The following is an 11,411-nucleotide window of genomic DNA, read 5'->3' on the forward strand; positions in this document are numbered from 1 at the left end:
CCTAGAACTGAGCCCTGGAGGACACCAGTGGTGAGAGCACGTGGTGCGGAGACGGATTCTCGCCACGCCACCTGGTAGGAGCGACCTGTCAGGTAGGACGCAATCCAAGAGTGAGCTGCGCCGGAGATGCCAAACTCGGAGAGGGTGGAGAGGAGGATCTGATGGTTCACAGTATCAAAGGCAGCAGATAGGTCTAGAAGGATGAGAGCAGAGGAGAGAGAGTTAGCTTTAGCAGTGCGGAGAGCCTCCGTGACACAGAGAAGAGCAGTCTCAGTTGAATGACCAGTCTTGAAACCTGACTGATTAGGATCAAGAAGGTCGTTCTGAGAGAGATCGCCAAGGACGGCACGCTCAAGAGTTTTGGAGAGGAAAGAAGGGATACTGGTCTGTAGTTGTTGACATCGGAGGGATCGAGTGTAGGTTTTTTCAGAAGGGGTGCAACTCTCGCTCTCTTGAAGACGGAAGGGACGTAGCCAGCGGTCAAGGATGAGTTGATGAGCGAGGTGAGGTAAGGGAGAAGATCTCCGGAAATGGTCTGGAGAAGAGAGGAGGGGATAGGGTCAAGCGGGCAGGTTGTTGGGCGGCCGGCCGTTACAAGTCGCAAGATTTGATTTCATCTGGAGAGAGAGGGGAGAAATAGGTAAAGCATAGGGTAGGGCAATGTGAGCAGGACCAGCGGTGTCGTTTGACTTAACAAATGAGAATCGGATGTCGTCAACCTTCTTTTCAAAATGGTTGACAAAGTCATCCGCAGAGAGGGGGAGGGGGAGGAGGATTCATGAGGGAGGAGAAGGTGGCAAAGAGCTTCCTAGGGTTAGAGGCAGATGCTTAAAATTTAGAGTGGTAGAAAGTGGCTTTAGCAGCAGAAACAGAGGAAGAAAATGTGGAGAGGAGGGAGTGAAAAGATGCCAGGTCCGCAGGGAGGCGAGTTTTCCTCCATTTCCGCTCGGCTGCCCGGAGCCCTGTTCTGTGAGCTCGCAATGAGTCGTCAAGCCACGGAGCAGGAGGGGAGGACCGAGCCGGCCGGGAGGATAAGGGACATAGAGAGTCAAAGGATGCAGAAAGGGAGGAGAGGAGGGTTGAGGAGGCAGAATCTGGAGATTGGTTGGAGAAGGATTGAGCAGAGGGAAGAGATGATAGGATGGAAGAGGAGAGAGTAGCAGGAGAGCGAGAGCGAAGGTTGCGATGGTGCAATACCATCTGAGTAGGGGCAGCGTGAGTAGTGTTGGAGGAGAGCGAGAGGGAAAAGGATACAAGGTAGTGGTCGGAGACTTGGAGGGGAGTTGCAGTGAGATTGGTAGAAGAATAGCATCTAGTAAAGATGAGGTCAAGCGTATTGCCTGCCTTGTGAGTAGGGGGGGACGGTGAGAGGGTGAGGCCAAAAGAGGAGAGGAGTGGAAAGAAGGAGGCAGAGAGAAATGAGTCAAAGGTAGACGTAGGGAGGTTAAAGTCACCCAGAACTGTGAGGGGTGAGCCATCCTCAGGAAAGGAACTTATCAAGGCGTCAAGCTCATTGATGAACTCTCCAAGGGAACCTGGAGGGCAATAAATGATAAGGATGTTAAGCTTGAATGGGCTAGTGACTCCAGGAGTTAGAGGTGCGGGAGGTTCCTCCGCCCCCTCTGGACATCGAGGGGGCCCCGGCGTACTCCTTTCGTTCCATACTGGATTCGAGGCATCGGGCGAGGGGCCTTCAGTACCTCGTGGACTGGAAGGGGTATGGTCTGGAGGAGAGATGCTGGGTTCCGCTGGAGGATGTGTTGGACCCTTCACTGCTGCGGGAGTTCCACCGTCTCCATCCGGATTGCCCTGCGCCTCGCCCTCTGGGTCGTCCGCGAGGCCGGTGTTGGCACACAGCTGGAGCCACGCATCAGGGGGGGTACTGTCACGACTTCCGCCGAAGTCGATGCCTCTCCTTGTTCGGGTGGCTTTCGGCGGTCGGCGTCACCGGTCTTCTAGCCATCATCGATCTACTTTTCGTTTTGTCTTGTCGTCCCACACACCTGGTTTCAATTCCATCATTACATGTTGTGTATTTAACCCTCTGTTCCTCCCATGTCCTGGTCCCGAATTGTTTATTGTAAGTGCTTGTCACGATTGTCGTAATCAGCGGACCAAGGCGCAGAGTTCCACATCTTTATTTAGTGCGAACTTCCAAACAAAAGAAAGAAGTAAATAATCAACGAACCGTGACATAAGAGGTGCAACATGCACTAACTCAAAAACAAGATCCCACAAAACACAATGGGGAAATGGCTGCCTAAATATGATCCCCGATCAGAGACAACGCTAAACAGCTGCCTCTGATTGGGAACCATACCAAGCACACAAACATAGAAACATAGAACAGGCCCTGACCTACTATACCATAGAGAACCAAGGGCTCCAAGGGCTCTCTATGGTCAGGGCGTGACAGTGCTTGTGCACGTATGCTGGTGTGTGACGGGTTTTGTTACCCATTGATTGTTTGTTCTATTTTACTGTGTTTTTTATTATTAAACTGCTTCGTTGGAACACAGTTTTGGCTCTCCTGCGCCTGACTTCACTGCCGCCAGTACGCACCCTTTACAATGATACTGTCCAAAGAGAAAATAAACGTAGTCTTATTTATTTGACTCAGTGGATTCAGTTTCTCTCTACACTTATTCTACAGAGAGGAAAACCTTCCGGGGAACAGGATGTGTCTATAAAGGAGAGGAAGGTGTGGTCTGCCGTGAAGCGTTCCACTCGGATCATACAGAATGGCACCATGCCAGCGGTGGCAGCCGCTGCCTCAGTCCCCTCCTTGATAACCTCCATAAAGGCCTTATGTGTCACATGTATAAATGATTGATTGGAGACTGCGCAGGAATATGTAATAGGGGGTTTTAATACTCCACCCAAAAATAGAACATGCCTTGAAAGGCACGGAGATGAAGCCCAAAACAAACACGTATATCAAACACATGGATGTAACCCAAACATGAGAGCAAGGTTAAACCCCTAATAAATACACAAGACCCGTAATAACAATACACAGCACGAGACCCGTAAACAATGCTCGGGACGAGACCCGTAATAACAATTGCACAGTACTACACGGGACGAGACCCATAATAACGTGTACACAATATACGCAGCATGAAAGCCGAAACAACAAAGCACAGGTACTCACAAGACCAACGGACATGGGAACAATAACTGACAAGACAATGGTGAACAGAGGGCACATTTGAAAATTACTAATCAGGGGAATTAGAATCAGGTGTGCGTAATGAGACAGTTCAGTGCCGCCTAGAGGCCGGTGACATAGAACTCCAGAACTGGTGCACGGAATGAGCAGCAGTACTGGGGGAATCTGTGGCATTATGGGCCACTGTAGACAGGAAGAACCCACCTCCTCCTGTTCATCCAAGACAAGTTGGCCCTGCCTCTGTTGAACATGCCCCTCACCTGTGCTAAGCTAACACTTCCTTGGCCACTTTGTACCTATATCCACATGTGGTCAGTGGCCCATAACCCCATGTGAAAGTGCCCCTATTATACAAAACAGGTTAAAACATCCCTAGACAGGCAACATGTACACAGGCCAAAATGGCTCTTACACATAAATTTTACTCAAAGCAACACTTCTGTAAATGACTATTCATTGTAACCAAGCTTACTGCAGCAAAACAAAGCTGAAATTCACTATCATTCATCTGCTTGCTCTGCCCTCATATTTAGCCTTGCATTGAAGTGTTTACCATTTTCTTTTCAGGACAACCAGGGCCACAAGTACAAAACAAAACATTTAACATAAACAGTTGCATTGAGACTCAAGAAGTTAATTAACATGTTAAAAATAGTGAAAACAAGTTTTAAAAAAACATAAGCATATGTAATGCATATTTCTATTACACAGAATTTCACAGCCTTGTTAAAGACACAGTTTATCTTGGTTTGCATTTTGACTCAGAAAGTGATCTTGACTCAAAAGGTTGGTGAGCACTGGTTTAGGCTCTGTTGCTGCATTGTTCTGGAAGTGCAGATCCACATATTGCAGGATGTGGTGCACAGCACTGAGCAGAAGGATGTTTTCTCTTTATTATGTTTTTTTTGGGGGGGGGTAGATCAGCTTTAATATTATAGATAGATTGAAGCTTCCATCAATGTAATTGTCTGCATCATTTCCAATCTCCCAAATATTTTTTTGTAAATAAATATATTTGTCTGTGTTCTCAGCAACATCCAGCTCAGACGAGTAGTTCTTCACTGGGACGATGTTGCAGGTGGACATGCCAAGCAGAGCCCCAGCCTTGGTCATCTACACACACATACACAGACACACACATTTGTTTTACTATCCTTGTGGGGACCAAACAATTTATCCCCATTTCTATGTCCTATTTTCCCAAACCCTAAGCCTTTAACCGTAACCCTAAACTCATAATCCTAACCCTACACCCAAACCTAACCCTAATTCTAACCCAAACCTAACCCCTAAGCCTAAAATATACTTTTTCAATGTGGGGACCAGCAAAATGTCCCCACATGTCCAAATGTTCATTGTTTTACTATCCTTGTGAGGACTTCTGGTCCCTTCAGACATTATTCCCAAAAGGTCTTAATGATGAAATGCCATTATTGTTATGTTGTAAGTGTGAACATCAATTAATGCCTCCACTTCAGATTACTCTACGTTTGTTCTTGCTCTGTACCCAATGATTTATGAAAGCTTACTTGATAGGTCGATGTCCTCATTATGGATTTACAGACGTGTTTAATACATTTTATGTACACACTTTATTAGAATACTTATATTTCGTAACACTTGCTTATTTTCCCTCGACTCCAACCCCATTCGATGCACTGAACGGATGTGGGTCGAGCAATGTCTACATAAGGGTGCAAGTTACAAAAACTCACAAAAGCTCTGACGAAGGCCTTGAGGCCGATACGTGAAGCTTAATAAAGAGCAGTGATACTAGCAAGAGCAGTGTGCAGGTTTCTTATTTTTTCCCCACCAAGATAGTAAAACCAAACACACACACCCAGACACAAGTCAGTCAAGGATGCTCACAGTAGACCTACATACAGGGTGCTTACATTTCAGATGTTCCAATTGTTGACTAACACATCAATAAGGGAAATTATTGAGAGTAATGTCTGCTGAACAACCTGGCTTTTGTACATCTGGATGATGTCACAGGCGGTATCCTGACACACCTTGTCCACGTGTGTCAGCAATGCCACTTGATGCACACCTACAAAACACATTTGTTTCACACACTGTCAACTGACAGAATTGACCACAGTTCCTACAACCATTACTGTTGTTGCTAAAACACTTCCTCCTGTGCTCACCCAGGTCACTGATGTCTCCGATCTCACAGGCTGCTCAGAACTGAACTGTAGAGGATGAATGAGAACATTAGATTGCATATTCAAACCAACCAGCTGAGAGAGTATTGGAATATTCTCTACTAAACAGAGACATTTATATCAGGGGTGAGCAACTCCTATCCTGTGAGGCTGCCTGCATGCGTATGTTCCAACCCAGCACTATCTCCCCCGAATCATATTAGTCTAAATTGCAGACTGTGATTAGTTCAATCAGGTGTGTTAAAGCTAAACTGGAACAAAAACCGGCAAACACTGTGGTCCCTGTTGCTCAACTCCGAAATATATGAAACTCGACTCCCAATACTTGCACTCTGTCTTACACACACCGGTGGCACCTGTGTCCGTTCTCCCTCACGTACCTTGTGTCCCTCGGGTGCATGGCCTTTGATGATAGCCAGATTGTCATGGAGGATTAATCCAGCGGTCTCCCCATCTCCCAGACCCATGACATCACACAGGACCAGCGCAGTAGGCTGCTCTGGACTCCGCCCACGGATGTTGAACAACTGGAGCTGAGACAGGACAATTATACAGTGCCTTCGGAAAGTATTCAGACCCCTTGACCTTTTCCACATTTTATGTTACAGCCTTATTCTAAAATGTATTAAATAAAAAAAATCCTCAAGAATTTACACACGATACCCCATCATGACAAAGTGAAAACAAGTTTTTAGAAATGTTTGCAAATCTATAAAAAATAAAAGCCAGAAATATCTTATTTACATACATATTCAGACCGTTTGCTATGAGACTTGAAAATTGAGCTCCGGTGCATCCTGTTTCCATTACTCATCCTTGAGATGTTTCTACATCTTGATTGGAGTCCACCTGTGGTAAATTCAATTGATTGGACATGATTTGGAAAGACACACCTGTCTATATAACAATTTACTGTGCATGTCAGAGCCAAAACCAAGGAATTGTCCTTGAGCTCCGAGACAGGTTTTGTGTCGAGGCACAGATCTGGGGAAGTGTACCAAAACATTTCTGCAGCATTGAAGATCCCCAAGAACACAGTGGCCTCCATCACTCTTAAATGGAATAAGTTTGGAACACCCAAGACTCTTCCTAGATCTGGCTGCCTGGCCAAACTGAGAAATCGGGGGAAAAGGGCCTTGGTCAGGGAGGTGACCAAGAACCCAATGCTCACTTTGACAGAGCTCCAGAGTTCCTCTGTGGAGATGGGAGAACCTTCCAGCAGTACAACCAAGTACAACCTGTATCACTCCACCAATCAGGCCTTTATGGTAGAGTGGCCAGACGGAAGCAGCTCCTCAGTAAAAGGCACATGACAGCCAGCTTGGAGTTTGCCAAAAGTCACCAAAAGACTTTCAGGCAATGAGAAGCAATATTCTCTGGTCTGATGAAACCATGATTGAACTCTTTGGCCTGAATGCCAAGCGTCACATCTGGATAAAACCTTGCACCATCCCTATGGTGAAGCATGGGGGTGGCAGCATCACGCTGTGGGGATATTTTTCAGTGGCAGGGACTGGGAGACGAGACAGGATCAGAGGCAAAAATGAATAGAGAAAAGTACAGCAAAATCCTTGATGAAAACCTGCTAAGGACCTCAGACCTTTTCTTCCAAGATGGCGTAGCAGTTCAGACGTCCTTTACCCTCCTCTTGTCGTGTCCCGTGTATATATATATTTACATATTTTTCTTCGCATATCTTTTTACATTTTTTTCTTCTAAAACTCAACCTCAAAGCACTCTCCTGCAACCCGCCTCACCAATTTAAAAAAGAAAGTATTATTTACCTCAAATCTGAAATCCACAACAGAAGCTAGCCAAAGGTTAGCCATTTTCACTAACGTTGGAGTTCAGCTAGCCACGGTTAGCGGTCATCAGATATCCATTAGCTCGAAAAGCTATCGCCAGTCTTTGTACAGCGCCACTCAGACCAGAGCATACCGGACCTATTCTCTCTCCTTTCCCCGGATTTCTACCGCATGCTCTGGACATTTACACCTGGATCTTGCAGCTAACTAGCTGCTACCTGAGTGACTATTGGCAACGTCGGTCCCGGAATTAACACACATTATTCCGGAGCTAGCCAGCTGAAGAGTTCCGTCAGCCACTCCTGGGCTATTCCTGAGCTAGCCAGCTGAAGTGTCTCCTGGGCTACAATCACCTATCCGGACCAGTTTTACTGCCGATGCGGAGCCTCATCGGGCCTTCACGACTGGACCACCGATGTTATCTGCCCGAGGGAGTTATCCAACTGGCCCCTCCGTCGCGACGTAACCTGATCGCCCATTCTGCGGCCCGCTAATCGTTAGCTGTCTTATCGGCTGCGATCTGAATAGGTCTATCGGACACTTTTCTTGGGCCACTATAACTAACTATTTTTGCCAACTTGGACTGGTCCCCCCCTTCCACACGGAACCCCACTAATCTACAGACGGAAACGCACGCACGAGGTGGCTAAAAACAGACCTCCCTCCATCTTCCACCAGCTTGCTACCTATGGCCCGGCTAGCTGTCTGAATCTCACTGGACCCTTTGATCACTCGGCTAAGCATGCCTCTCCTTAATGTCAATATGCCTTGTCCATTGCTGTTCTGGTTAGTGTTTATTGGCTTATTTCACTGTAGAGCCTCTAGCCCTGCTCATTATACCTTATCCAACCTCTCAGTTCCTCCACCCACACATGCTATGACATCTTCTGGTTTCAATGATGTTTCTAGAGACAATATCTCTCTCATCACTAAATGCCTAGGTTTACCTCCTCTGTATTCACATCCCACCATACCTTTGTCTGTACATTATACCTTGAAGCTATTTTATCGCCCCCAGAAACCTGCTCCTTTTTCTCTCTATTCTGGACGTCATAGACGACCAATTCTTACAGCTTTTAGCCATACCCTCATACTCATTCTTCTCTGCTCCTCTGGGGATGTAGAGGTGAATCCAGGCCCTGCAGTGCCTGGCTCCACTCCTACTCCCCAGGCGCTCTCTTTTGATGACTTCTGTAACCGTAATAGCCTTGGTTTCATGCATGTTAACATTAGAAGCCTCCTCCCTAAATTTGCTTTATTCCCTGCTTTAGCACACTCTGCCAACCCGGATGTCCTAGCTGTGTCTTAATCTTGGCTTAGGAAGTCCACCAAAAACTCTGAAATCTTCATCCCTAACTACAACGTTTTCAGACAAGATAGAACGACCAAAGGGGGCGGTGTTGCAATCTACTGCAGAGATAGCCTGCAGAGTTCTGTCCTGCTATCCAGGTCTGTACCCAAACAATTTGAACTTCTACTTTTGAAAATCCACCTCTCTAAAAACAAGTCTCTCACCGTTGCCGCCTGCTATAGACCCCCCTCGGCCCCTAGCTGTGCTCTGGACACCATATGTGAACTGATTGCCCCCCATCTATCTTCAGAGCTTGTGCTACTAGGTAACCTAAACTGGGACATGCTTAACACCCCAGCCATCCTACAATCCAGGCTTGATGCCCTCAATCTTACACAAATTATTAATCAACACACCAGGTCCAACACCAAAGCCGCAAACTCTGGCATCCTCATAGATATCATCCTAACCAACGTGCCCTCTAAATACACCTCTGCTGTTTTCAACCAAGATCTCAGCGATCACTGCCTCATTGCCTGCACCCGTAATGGGTCAGCGGTCAAATGACCTCCACTCATCACTGTCAAACACTCCCTGAAACATTTCAATGAGCAAGCCTTTCTATTCGACCTGGCCCTGGTATCCTGGAAGGATATTGACCTCATCCCGTCAGTAGAGGATGCCTGGTTATTTTTTTTAAATGCCTTCCTCACCATCTTAAATAAGCATGCCCCTTTCAAGAAATGTAAAACCAGGAACAGATATAGCCCTTGGTTCTCCCCAGACCTGACTGCCCTTAACCAACACAAAAATATCCTGTGGCATTCTGCATTAGCATCGAACTGCCCCCGCGATATGCAACATTTCAGGGAAGTTAGAAACGCCAAAGGCTAGCTTTTTCAAACAGAAATTTGCTTCCTGCATCTCAAACTCTAAAAAGTTCTGGGACATTGTAAAGTCCATGGAGAATAAGAACACCTCCTCCCAGCTGCCCACTGCACTGAGGATAGGAAAATCTGTCACCACCGATAAGCCCACTATAATTGAGAATTTCAATAAGCATTTTTCTACGGCTGGCCATGCTTTCCACCTAACTACCCCTACTACATTCAACAGCACTGCACCCCCCACAGCTACTCGCCCAAGCCTCCCCCATTTCTCCTTCTCCCAAATCCATTCAGCTGATGTTCTGAAAGAGCTGCAAAATCTGGACCCCTACAAATCAGCTGGACTTGACAATCTGGACCCTTTCTTTCTAAAATTATCTGCCGAAATTATTGCAACCCCTATTACTAGCCTGTTCAACCTCTCTTTCGTGTCGTCTGAGATTCCCATAGATTGGAAAGCAGCTGCTGTCATCCCCCTCTTCAAAGGAGGTGACACTCTTGACCCAAATTGCTACAGACCTATATCCATCCTACCCTGCCTTTCTAAGGTCTTCGAAAGCCAAGTCAACAAACAGAATTTCGACCATTTCGAATCCCACCGCACCCTCTCCGCTATGCAATCTGGTTTCAGAGCTGGTCATGGGTGCACCTCAGCCGCGCTCAAGGTCCTAAACGACATCGTAACCGCCATCGATAAGAAACAATACTGTGCTGCCGTATTCATTGACCTGGCCAAAGCTTTTGACTCTGTTAATCACCACATCCTCATCGGCAGACTCAGTAGCCTTGGTTTCTCAAACGATTGCGTCGCCTGGTTCACCAACTACTTCTCTGATAGAGTTCAGTGTGTCAAATCGGAGGGCCTTCTGTCCGGACCTCTGGCAGTCTCTATGGGGGTACCACAGGGTTCAATTCTTGGGCCAACTCTTTTCTCTGTATACATCAATGATGTCGCTCTTGCTGCTGGTGAATCTCTGATCCACCTCTACGCAGACGACACCATTCTGTATACTTCTGGCCCTTCTTTGGAAACTGTGTTAACCTCTATGGGCTAGGTGGGACGCTTGAATTCGTCCCACCTACGTAACAGCTACTGGCAGCCTGTGGCGCGATTTTCAAAACCTTAAAAATCCTATTACTTCAATTTCTCAAACATATGACTATTTTACAGCTATTTAAAGACAAGACTCTCGTTAATCTAACCACACTGTCCGATTTCAAAAAGGCTTTACAACGAAAGCAAAACATTAGATTATGTCAGCAGAGTACCAAGCCAGAAATAATCAGACACCCATTTTTCAAGCCAGCATATAATGTCACCAAAACCCAGAAGACAGCTAAATGCAGCACTCACCTTTGATGATCTTCATCAGATGACAACCCTAGGTCATTATGTTATACAATACATGCATGTTTTGTTCAATCAAGTTCATATTTATATAAAAAAACAGCTTTTTACATTAGCATGTGACGTTCAGAACTAGCATACCCCCCGCAAACTTCCGGGGAATTCGCTAACATTTTACTAAATTACTCACGATAAACGTTCACAAAAAGCATAACAATTATTTTAAGAATTATAGATACAGACCTCCTCTATGCACTCGATATGTCCGATTTTAAAATAGCTTTTTGGTGAAAGCACATTTTGCAATATTCTAAGTACATAGCCCAGGCATCACGGGCTCGCTATTTAGACACCCGGCAAGTTTAGCACTCACCATAATCATATTTACTATTATAAAAGTTTGATTACCTTTTGTTGTCTTCGTCAGAATGCACACCCAGGACTGCTACTTCAATAACAAATGTTGGTTTGGTCCAAAATAATCCATCGTTATATCCGAATAGCGGCGTTTTGTTTGTGCGTTCCAGACACTATCCGAAATAGTAAAGAATTGTCGCGCGCATGGCGCAATTCGTGACAATAAAATTCTAAATATTCCATTACCGTACTTCGAAGCATGTCAACCGCTGTTTAAAATCAATTTTTACGACATTTTTCTCGTAGAAAAGCGATAATATTCCGACAGGGAATCTCCTTTTCGGCAAACAGAGGAAAAAATCCCAAAGGCGGGGGCGGTC

The sequence above is a fragment of the Salmo salar genome, chromosome ssa16 (genome assembly GCF_905237065.1).
Source record: "Salmo salar chromosome ssa16, Ssal_v3.1, whole genome shotgun sequence".
Lineage (NCBI taxonomy): Eukaryota > Metazoa > Chordata > Actinopteri > Salmoniformes > Salmonidae > Salmo > Salmo salar.